This window comes from Copadichromis virginalis, linkage group LG4 (assembly GCF_057382275.1).
Source record: "Copadichromis virginalis isolate Kocher_CV1m ecotype Utaka linkage group LG4, C_Virginalis_male_GT1.1, whole genome shotgun sequence".
NCBI lineage: Eukaryota > Metazoa > Chordata > Actinopteri > Cichliformes > Cichlidae > Copadichromis > Copadichromis virginalis.
This window is the reverse complement of record NC_140621.1, coordinates 32,248,059-32,260,612: the sequence shown is the minus strand read 5'-3', so window position 1 is coordinate 32,260,612 and position 12,554 is coordinate 32,248,059. Positions and strand designations below refer to the sequence as shown.

General features: G+C 40.0%; 1 protein-coding gene across 1 annotated transcript in view; it reads left to right on the top strand.

Moving 5' to 3' along the window:
* Positions 1–12,554, top strand: part of cacng2a (calcium channel, voltage-dependent, gamma subunit 2a) — an 85,727-nt gene that overhangs the window by 54,613 nt on the left and 18,560 nt on the right. The window lies entirely within an intron of this gene.

Genomic DNA, 12,554 nt, shown 5'->3' with positions numbered 1-12,554 from the left:
TGTGGTGCAGCTGTCACTCATGAACTGTAGATACGGAGGTACAGTTCTTCATTGCACAGCAGGAAATATTCGCACTACTCAAACTTCTCCGTGTGCACTCTGTGTGCAAAAGTGCCCCACTGCATCCCCTTGGTTCTGAATATCATTACCTCTGAGACACTCACGGCAATTCAAGAAAAAAATCATAATTTTGGCACCAATGTTGATATGAGAAAACACTAACAGACTACTAGAAAAAGCATAAGACAGATTGAGGGCAAAAAGCATGTGATCATTTGACCGAAAATGAGACTTTAAGTCATAATATCCAGAAACGATTTGTCATTTTTTAACTAAAGGCAACATAATTTTAAGTAAGTAAGAATGAATTATGTTTAAATATAAATGTTAAAGTAAAAGGAAAGGTGTAGGACCTTCCCTCTTACTTTTTTGTTTTCTTTACAAATCTTTACATTTTTGTTTTTTAATTTCATTGCAATCCTGAGGTTTTTGTGTCTCATAGTGTTGTGGAAAACTCTAAATAAAGAACAAATGGCAATAAAAATAAACATTCTGAATAGTAATAGTAGTAGTAGAAGGAGTAGAAGTATTCATTTTTATAGTATTCAAGATTTGTTTTTAAACTTCCAAAGAAAGCCAGGCCTTTGTCATCTTTTCGTACATATGGTTTGAACTTCTAACGCATTTTGTGCAACGTGCAAATAAATTCAGGTACAGAAATATTGATAAATCACTGATTTACATGCAGATTTGCGTATATGCACTGCTAATAAATGAGGCCTAATAGCTTGATACAGAAGGCGGGTGTGAGCTTCATCCGAGTTAAAAAATATTTGTACTCTACTCTCTAAAGTTTGCTACAAATAGATGTGTAGATGACTTGGTCATATAACTATATTTTTCTGTAAGTACTGACATCTAGAATTTTTACGTTTCATTAACACTCATCATAATTAAACATAGGTGCCAGCTTTAACGCTCTGTCATACTTCATAAAAATGCCAATGTCCCGAGCCCTGGTTGACCTCATTCCCCCTGCAGCCTGCAGTGATTTGAAACTGTAAGTCAGAAAGTGTCCATCCTCTCGTCTTCGTCTGCAGGGATTGTAATCGAGGCCTGACAGACAGCCTAACGGTGTGTGCCAGTGCTGGATATTAACCCCGGCCAATTAGGCTGCGTTTGACTCAGCGCTCTGAGCGGTTGTTCCCGCCCGTATGCACCACGGTTACGATAACAGTTCTGGTAATGATTCTAACAATGCCATAGCCCTGACAAAAGCAGATCACACTCATAACAAGGCATCTCTCAGGCTGAGGATGACAGTCATGGGGTAGAAGCAGCGGTCTGGCCCTCAGACCACTGATGCTCTGTGCACGTTAACCTCTTCCCAGGCTGTGACTGGAGGAGAAGGCCGCATTGCTCCCAGTAGCTTGCCAATTAGGACACTCACATCCATAAATATTTCAGCCTCCTTCTTATATAGGTCAGGCCTCTCTCGGTCGTTGTCTCTCTCACTCTCTCTGCATCTCTTCACCCTCACACCTCACACTCATAGTTTTACATGTCAGGAGTTGCACAGTGCCTCATGTCATCTCAGTCACGATGATTTGCAGCATTGCATGGTTTTTTTTTTTATCCCGTATGCAAGATAAGGTCATGTGGGATGCAGTATGCGTGTCTTTCATGTTAAACCCCAGTGATGCTTTTATACATCGGCGCTTTTCCCTTTCACGGACACACCTGGCATTTCCATAATGAGGAGTTTCACGGTGCCTCTGGGTGGCCAAAGATGGAGAAAAGCTGCCTTTGCTCTCACAGCTGAGGGAGAGAGGGGATAGTTATGCAACAGGAATGATGTCACTTCAGGTGAAGGCCCGACGGAAGTGACATCACCGGCGAGCACGGCGTCCAAAATCAAGGGGACACATTGGTGATGTCATCAGACAGCATAGTGAGGAGGAGGGAGTGAGAAATTCGGTGATGTGGCTGCCGAGCATAAAACAGACAAATCTGACTTTACTGTGCTCAACATACACCCCCGCTCCACCGCACATGCACAGATCTGCTGTCCTCATGCCGACATCCACGCATGTACAAATACATACGAGCATGCCACATGTCAGTAGCTTCTCTCTGTGCGTGTTTGTGTGCGCGTGTGTGTCTGCTCCGTGAGTCCAGCCTTCCCAATAGCAAGGCAGTTTGCGCATCCACACGGGGTTATATAAGCCAGCTGAGGCACACTAAAGCGCCACTGGGTTTTTAGATCATGCCGTGTTGGAGCTCCCATCATCGGCTGCTCTACTGGGTGCTAAGCAGCTGAGAGAGAAGAAACAGAGGAAGAAAACGCCTAGTTATGCAATCTGCTAATACTAAAACCAAACAACGTGTAGCAATGAGAGGGAAAAATCATGTGCGGGGAGGAGATGTGGATGCCCGTGGATCCACGCTGGAGCAGGAAATTAACTGTTAGTCACAGGCAGGCATTTTAGTCTCTTGATATTATTTTTAGCAGTATTTATTCTATTCAATTCAATTCAATTCAATTTTATTTATATAGCGCCAAATCACAACAAAAGTCGCCTCAAGGCGCTTCATAGATACAGAGAAAAACCTAACAATCATATGACCCCCTATGAGCAGCACTTTGGCGACAGTGGGAAGGAAAAACTCCCTTTTAATAGGAAGAAACCTCCGGCAGAACCAGGCTCAGGGAGGGGCGGCCATCTGTTGTGATTGGTTGGGGTGAGAGAAGGAAGACAGGATAAAGACATGCTGTGGAAGAGAGACAGAGGTTAATAACAGATATGATTCAATGCAGAGAGGTCTATTAATACATAGTGAGTGAGAAAGGTGACTGGAAAGAAAAAACTCAATGCATCATGGGAATCCCCCGGCAGCCTACGTCTATTGCAGCATAACTAAGGGAGGATTCAGGGTCACCTGGTCCAGCCCTAACTATATGCTTTAGCAAAAAGGAAAGTTTGAAGCCTAATCTTGAAAGTAGAGATAGTGTCTGTCTCCCGAATCCAAACTGGAAGCTGGTTCCACAGAAGAGGGGCCTGAAAACTGAAGGCTCTCCCTCCCATTCTACTTTTAAATACTCTAGGAACAACAAGTAGGCCTGCAGAGCGAGAGCGAAGTGCTCTAATAGGGTGATATGGTTCTACAAGGTCATTAAGATAAGATGGGGCCTGATTATTTAAGACCTTGTATGTGAGGAGCAGGATTTTGAATTCAATTCTGTATTTAACAGGAAGCCAATGAAGGGAACCAAAACAGGAGAAATCTGCTCTCTCTTTCTAGTCCCTGTCAGGATTCTTACTGCAGCATTTTGGATTAGCTGAAGGCTTTTCAGCGAGGTTTTAGGACTTCCTGATAATAATGAATTACAGTAGTCCAGCCTGGAAGTAATAAATGCATTCAGCGTCACTCTGAGACAGGATATTTCTAACTTTAGAGATATTGCGCAAATGGAAGAACGCAGTCTTACATATTTGTTTAATATGTGCGTTGAAGGACATGTCCTGGTCAAAAATGACTCCAACGTTCCTCATGGCGTTACTGGAGGCCAAGGTAATGCCATCCAGAGTAAGAATCTGCTTAGATACCATATTTCTAAGATGTTCAGGGCCGAGTACAATAACCTCAGTTTTATCTGAATCAAGAAGCAGAAAGTTAGCGGCCATCCAGGTCTTTATGTCTTTAAGACATTCCTGCAGTTTAACTAATTGGTGTGTGTTAGCTGGCTTCATAGATAGATAGAGCTGGGTGTCATCTGCATAGCAGTGAACATTTATGCTATGTCTTCTAATGATGCTGCCTAAGGGAAGTATGTATAATGTAAACAGAATTGGTCCTAGCACTGAACCCTGTGGAACTCCATAATTAACCTCAGTGTGTGAAGAGGACTCTCCATTTACATGCACAAACTGGAGTCTATTAGATAGATATGATACAAACCACTGCAGTGCAGTACCTGTAATACCTACAGCATGTTCTAGTCGCTCTAATAGGATATTATGGTCAACAGTATCGAACGCTGCACTAAGGTATAGCAGGACAAGCACAGAGATGAGTCCACTGTCAGAAGCCATAAGAAGATCATTTGTAACCTTCACTAAAGCTGTTTCTGTGCTGTGATGAGCTCGGAAACCTGACTGGAACTCTTCAAATAAACCATTCCTCTGCAGATGATCTGTTATCTGTTTGACGACTACTCTTTCAAGGATTTTTGATATGAAAGGGAGGTTGGAGATTGGCCTATAATTAGCTAAGACTGCTGGGTCTAGAGATGCTTTTTGAGTAAAGGTTTAACTACAGCCAGCTTGAAGGCCTGTGGTACATAGCCGATTATTAGAGATAGGTTGATCATATTTAAGATCGAAGAATTAATTAATGGCAGGACTTCTTTGAGCAGTTTTGTAGGAATGGGGTCTAAAAGACACGTTGATGGTTTGGAGGAAGTAATTATTGAAGTTAACTCAGAAAGATCAATTAGAGAAAAAGAGTCTAACTTAACATCAATGGTACTAAGAGTAGCTGTAGATAATATTGCATCTGTGGGATGATTTCTGGTAATTTTTTCTCTAATGATAAAAATTTTATTTGTGAAGAAGTTCATGAAGTCATTACTAGTTAACGTTAAAGGGATTGTTGGCTCAAAAGAGCTCTGACTTTTTGTCAGCCTGGCTACAGTGCTGAAGAGAAACCTGGGGTTGTTCTATTCTTCAATCAGTGACGAATAGTAAGATCTGGCTTTGCGGAGGGCTTTCTTATAAAGCAGCAAACTATTTCTCCAGGCTAAATGATGATCCTCTAGATTTGTGACACGCCATTTCCTCTCCAGATTACGAGTCATCTGCTTTAGGCTACGTGTTTGAGAATTATACCACGGAGTCAGGTACTTCTGATTTGAGGCCTTAGTTTTCACAGGAGCTACAGTATCCAGAGTCGTACGTAGTGAGGAGGTGAAATTATTAACAAGATGATCGACCTCTGTTGGAGTAGCGTTCAGATAGCTGCTCTGCTCTGTGTTGGTACAGGGCATTGAAGATGATAACAGTGGGTGGATTATATTCTTAAACTTAGTTACAGCACTTTCAGAAAGACATCTACTTTGATAAAGTCTACTCTCCACCGCTGTGTAATCAATTATTGTAAAAGTAAATGTTGTCAGGAAATGATCAGACAGGAGAGGGTTTTCAGGAAACACTGTTAAATGTTCAGTTTCTATGCCATATGTTAAAACAAGATCTAGAGTGTGATTAAAGTGGTGGGTGGGTTCTTTTACATTTTGAGAGAAGCCAATTGAGTCTAATAACAGATTAAATGCCATGTTGAGGCTGTCACTTTTAGCATCTACATGGATGTTAAAATCACCCACAATAATTATTTTATCTGAGCTCAGAACTAAATTAGATATAAAGTCTGAGAAATCAGACAGAAACTCTGTGTAAGGCCCAGGTGGACGATAGATGATAACAAGTAAGACTGGTTTCTGAGTTTCACAGCTGGGGTGGACGAGGCTAAGCATCAGGCTTTCACTGAACTAAAAGTCTGTCTTGGTCTTTCATTAATTAATAGGCTGGTGTGAAAAATTGCTGCCACACCGCCCCCTCGGCCTGTGCTTCGAGATTTCTGATAGTTAGAATGACTCGGGGGTGTTGATTCATTTAAACTAACATAATCATCCTGCTGCAACCAGGTTTCTGTAAGGCAGAGTAAATCAATTTGTTGATCAATTATTAAGTCATGTACTAACAGAGACTTGGAGGAGAGAGACCTAATATTTAATAATCCACATTTCACTGTTTTACTCTTTGGTTCAGATGTGGATACTGTATTGTTCTTTCTTTGTAACTGTTTATGTTTAAGTTGTTTGTTGCTGGTTTTTAATTTATTTTTTGTGTTTTTGGGAGCTGACACAGTCTCAATGGAAATGGGGTTTTTTTTTGGGGGGGGGGGGGGGGTAGCAGGAGGAGAGAAGCTGCAGAGAGGCGTGTAAGACTGCAACTCTGCTTCCTGGTCCCAACTCTGGATAGTCATATTTTGGGGGGTTTAATAAATTTGTCCATATTTCTAGAAATGAGAGCTGCTCCATCCAAAGTGGGATGGATGCCGTCTCTCCTAACAAGACCAGGTTTCCTCCAGAAGGTTTGCCAATTATCTATGAAGACCACATCGTTTCTGGGACACCACTCAGACAGCCAGCAATTTAAGGAGAACATGCGGCTAAACATGTCACTCCTGGTCTGATTGGGGAGGGAACCAGAGAAAAGAGTCTGACATTGTTTTGGCAAAGTTACACACCGATTCAATATTGATTTTAGTGACCTCCGATTGGCGTAACCGGGTGTCATTACTGCCGACGTGAATTATGATTTTACTGAATTTACGTTTACCCTTAGCCAGCAGTTTTAAATTTCCTTCAATGTCGCCTGCTCTGGCCCCTGGAAGACAATTGACTATGGTTGCCGGTGTCTCAAGCTCTCTTCAACTTTTGAATTAGTCAAACTGTTGATTATATGATCCAAACCTTTGTTATTTTCTGCAGTAGCAGTTTTGAGAATGTTTTACTCACCTCAATTTAATCATCACAAAACCAAGTGATGTTTAAAATTTGAACAGATAAATATACAGTGCTGTGCAAAAGTCTTGAGCCATCCCACAATAGGTGAAGCGATTTATGGAATCAAATATAACATATAAGCAAAAAGCAGAGTTCATACAACATGCTTGAAGGACACAGTCTGATCCCACTCAGGCAAGCTGTCTTGTAATTTTTTTAAGCAGTCTTCAAAAAAAGTTCTCCAGACTTCTTGAAGAGCATTAAAAAAACTTGGCTGTTGGCTGCCTTTTAGTGAGTTCTCTGCTGAGATGATACCACACTGCTTCAATGATGTTGAGGTCTTTTGTTCCTGATACTTCTTATCTACAAGTTGACCAAATTTCAGGTAAAAGTAGGACTTTTTTAAGAAAGCAATAAGCATTTAATAATTTTAAAATGTCTTTAATTGTACTTATTTACTTATAATATAAATTTAAGGTGGTTGGAAGATTATTTGCATGCATACCTTTGAATTTCAGTATTAGCTTACTTAGTTAACTAGTTACATATCCAACCTATAAATCATTGAAAACATGCAAAACATTAAGCATTGTAAAATCATTTTAAAGCAGACTAAATGCAAATGTTAATACTGGCATGTTCTTAGCTCTAGATTAGACATTGATTTTGCTTTATTCACAAATCATGTTAATTTACATATTTTAGAATGTCAATAATTAAAAGTGACAAAAATCAATGTCTTTATAGTACAAATGAGCCATAGAGTCAGACTGAGTTTATTTGTTTATGAGGTTGTTACAAATATGACAGCAGTTAACTTAGAAGACATATCACATTTTAAAAAGGAGTTTATGAATCAGTGTTGTGTTTATACCATTTTACAAAAATCAGTTATTGTAGGTTTACATAAGAACAATAATACCATTTGTATTTCTGTTTTTTTTTCTTGTATTGTTTCTTCAAAGATCAATCCCACATTCAATTCAAGTTTGTTTGTTTTTTTCTGTGTGAATGTATTAGTCTGATAAGTGTACACTGTAGAATGAGGGCACAGCTGTGAGCGCCCACTATTTATTTACAGTGGCCCACAGTCGAGTAGTTTCAGCATGTGAAGTCAATGAATATCACATGCAAAATGTTTTCCATTTAGGAGGAGACTTTAATCACAGATTTTTTTGTTTGTCCAGATCCAGCCTTGAGTCTTCTGCTTGCATGCGTTGATCTGGAAGTATTCGCTGACATTGATGACAGAAGGACAGGCTTCTCATGGCCTATGTCACCCTAAGGCCTTGCGGCAGACTGGACGCTGGCCTAAACTGGCTTTGGTGTCGCCCAATAAAATCAATGGGTCTGGGGGAGGACACACAGGGGCTTGTAGGGCACAGGCAGGGGGTAGCAATCACACCAGCTTGCAGAGCAGTGCAGTGAGTCTCTAGTATGAGTTTTGATAGTGTCTGTGTATGTGTGTGTAGAGATAGATAGGGGAGGGATGGGCTATCAAACGGGTATAAAATATGTTAATAGGTGGTGGTAGTTAGTATCCAGCCTGAGTGTTTGCTTCAGCAGCTTCCTAGTTGGTCACACTGACCTTGAGCATCCTGTACTTTTTGCAGTATCCAAGGCAACAAATAAGGAATCCGTTGCCTAATACATAAAACATACAGTGCTTAGACACGGGCCAATAAATTAATAGCCAATCATTTTTGTCCTGGGTGACCGAGTGAATGTTAGCCCTCTAACTTTATATCTTATTAAGGGAGAATATAGAGGAAGCTCAGCTTGTAAAACACAGAGGTGAGGAAGTGCGTCCTCACATTAAAATGAGATTAGCGTATGCGGGACGAGCCACAGTGGTCCGCTGTCACCGGGACATTTGAAAAGACGGCCACACCCTCTCAGATCAGTTTTACACATTTATTCATCAGTTGTGAGGGCTGAAATTTCCAATACGCGCCTTCTTTTTATCTTCAAACATTGAGCGGTAAAAGGGTCAGTGTTGACAGTTTGTGGGCTTTTTGTGCAGCACATAACCAAAGTGAAAATGTTTCATGCAGTGATGCAAGACAGAGAGAAAGCTGATCCATATGCAATCAAAAGAGAAAAAAATACCTCTGGGTACTAAAGAAGAAACTGGTTCAATACATGAATTCCGTATGAGATAAATTTGTGGATTTGAGCTTCTAAGTAAAAGGTAATTTGTGTTGAAAGTATTTAGTTTTTCTGTAGTTTACATAATAATTACAATGATTTTATTCAACTCAATTTGACTTGCGTTTAGCAGGAGGTACTTATGTGGCCCTTAGCCTGTTGTCTCTGTCATGGAGTCATGGAGGGCTTTGAGAGGGACGAGCAGACTCTTGTATTGGATGTGCTGGAGAATGGGGAGCCAGTGATGCTGGATGAGGAGAGGTTCTGTCAAATTTGAATCTTTTTTAAGAAGACCAAAATGGCACTACAGCAATCTTACGTGAGAACTTCAGAATCAGAATCTTTACTGCCATTACACAAAAAGTACAAAAGAATTGTTTGCAGGCTCTTTCATTGCAAAGAGAGCAATATAACTATCTTAATAAACATTTTTTTCTATATATAGGGATTGGATATTTTTACTTGAGTTCTATGATGTTTGGGTATGAGAAAGAAAGGGGCGGAGTCTTGTTGGACTAAAGTAAGCTAAACATGAGGCATTAGTGATGTTGACAGTGAAGAAGAGTATTATCCAAGACCACACCAAGACTTTTGAAATGGGGGCAGGTGTGGACTGGACAGCCATCTATGTAAAAAGTAACCGTTGAGGATGATGTCACTTTATTTATTGTTTAGTTTGACTGTCAGTGATCATCATACAGATGGTGAATGCCTTAAGGTGTTGGGTTTTGTAGACACATAAAGTATAAAAAAATATAACTGTATTCCAGAATGATGAATATTTCAAAGAGGAAGTAGATCAATTATAAAGAACAGGGGTCTTAACACTAATTTCAGAGGGATGCTGTGTATAGCGTGGAGTTTTAGACATCTAGTACTATTACGCTGTGTAAATAGCAGGTTCCTCGTTTTGTGACATGTGAGTATGATAGGCTTATTGCCCATTGCTTTGTAGATGATCAAAAAGTTCTGTGAAACAGCCATTTAGATTATGCTAAACTCCCATTAAGATCATCTCTGACAGTTTTCAGCACAGCAGCTATTTTCAGATTGCTTTTTTAGATTTTTAGAGCTCACAATTTCCAAGCTTCAGAGCAGAACCTCAGGTGAGGAGACCAGGATAATGCTCTTTAGTTCTTAAACTGATCTTCCAGGAGCTTGCAGTCAACAAGAAGTTCCACTCTAACGTCTTAAGCACCTTCCTAATGGAGACCATTCAGAGGAAACGATCTGAACTTTACTCTGTGTCCTTGTTGCTCATTGTAAATGAACTCTCAGTAATCTTTGGACCACCTGGATCACCTGTGACACCATCCACTTCCCAAAAAAATGAAAATCAAGATGAAAGATTAGTTTTTATCTGGAGGAGATTCAGCACGAGTGAAAGAAGATATCAGGGATCTCTACAGAGAGATCTATAAATAGTATACTCACTGAAAACAGTCCAGAGGTGCCAGCGAACATATTTAAATCAGGTATTGTGGACATTCCTGGTTGCATTAGAAGTCTTCTGATAGATTTTCCACCCTGACAGTATCTAACACTCTGATCAACACAAGTCAGTAAATCTATTCATCATTCAAGCTTCTAGATGTGTGTAGAAACTTTGAGAAGAACATTAAGATGAGTTAAGCAACAAGGATTAAGGAAACCTGAGGAGCAGCACAGTTTGGTTCATATATCTCTGTTTTTTTATGTGATCACACAGGAAACATGGTAACAATGTCCCCTTCTGTTTTTGAGTTATAGCTTTGAAGAATGTATTGAAATGTGTTTTTGCAAAGCTTTATGACATCACTGTGTAGTTAACCTTTGACATTTTGATAAAATCTTGATCTTTGGGACCATTTTTGTCTCCATGTGAAAAGATTCTTAGCACCGTTTTGGCCACATCATGCCTCTGTATGTTGTTCTTGATTCCAGTTTGATGCATGATGTAAGCAAACTTTCATCAAATCTATTTAAAGTAAAATATGTTGTAATGTTGATTAAAATATTGGGTTTATAAAGCAGCTGCAAGCACACAAGCTTTGTACTGCTCATGATATATGTATACTTTCAAACCTGTTTTGAGGCAGCTCAGTGGGGCGTTTCCTTCCCCGCATGTGTGCTGTTGGTCATGCTAAGGTCTGGCAGCGAGCCAGACGTCATCACACACACATTGAGGCGTGATCTGTGGGGACATCAGCAGTGGAGTGGAGGGTAATTACAGTAATTGAAATGTGTTCTGTGAAGGGAACTTTAGCTGTGAGAGCAGGCCTGTCACATGAACTGATTTCTCTTTTACAGTCCACCACGGATCGGCCTGCATGCGTTGGTATGTTAATGTGACGGTGCAGTGCTCGGTAGGAGAACTGCTTGGCTTTAATGACAGCAGGGTGAATATGAGAAGATCATGGGATTGTATTCAGATCTTTGTCATCTGGTGGTTCAAATCAGTGTTTCAAACAAACAACAAAACGTGAGCGTATCCATGAAAAGATTTTGCATCCCTATCATACTAATATGTGCTGTAAACCTGTTCAGAGTTTTCTTTTTTAAACGTGCGCCAAGGTCACCATCACAGAGATCAGATAATCTCAACTATCACAAAACAAAAATACAAGAAACTGATGTTTTTAAAAGGCTTGATAAGGAGTTTTTTTTAGAAACTGTCAACCAAATTAGCCAAATTTTATATGTACAAAACTCTAGAAACTTTATAAAAAATAAGTCAAAAGAGCAAAAACATGATTAATTTCCTGAGTTTACATCAAAATATAAACTTGGGAAATTCAGCACTACTTACTTATGCTGCAAAATGGTTGGGAAACCATTTTTTTTGGCAATTAAAAAATGTTTTTCATAACAGTTTTTGCTATTTTAGAGGGAATAGTGCAGCGGTCCCTAACCCCCGGGCCACGGACCGAGAGTTGAGGCTCAGGTGTGAAATTCATGGTTTTCAGGGGTTTTATCGTTTTTTATCGTTATTTTTTTTTATCGTTTTTATCATTAACTCAGTTTCCCTGGGTCTTTTCTCGTGTGTTATGAATAAATCTTCCTTTTTTTTGGTACCGGTACTGGTTTTATTTTGTTGTATTTATCCGCAACACCGTAAGGCCGGTCCGTGAAAATATTGTCGGACATAAACCGGTCCATGGCGCAAAAAAGGTTGGGGGCCGCTGCCATTGTGCACCCATAACATGCACATTAGGGCTGCACTTAAAAAAATGATGCCTTCAGGGCCCAATTTTATGACAAAAAGCTTTGTACCAAAAAGTGGTAAGGCATGGATAATGTTGTCATTAAAGTAGTCATATTATGCTTTTTCGTATTTTTTGTCATATATAAAGTCATAGAGGTGGATGTGCATGCTAACCATGTTAAACATTTCAAGTACTGAGGTCAGCATGAAAAAGAAAGTTCAGGTTTCAGGAGAGTTTTTTTCTACTCTGCTCTGTATGATGTATGATGGGAGAGGATATTCTTGGTGATCTCAGATAGAGAGTTGACTCTGATTAGCCTGACTTAAAAGTTGTGTGGCTTCAAAAAGGGAAGAGCAAAAACAGCTCGTGTCAGTGAGTGAATGACCTGACAAACAGCATCAAGTCCCATTTAAGGTAAATAAGGATTATGTGAAACTCTGAATCATTCAAACCTACTTTCTCATTGCTATTTGTTTCACATGGGACTCAAGTCCCAGTAACCTATGTGACAGTCTGCTGCTTGACTCCACCTCCTGTTGTTGTGGACTCGGCCCTCTTTCTACCATCTCACAGCACTTCATTAAAGCTGTCTGACAGTCTGCATTAATGCAGTTATCTATGGTCCATCTTTGCGTTACCATCCTTCAGCTGTG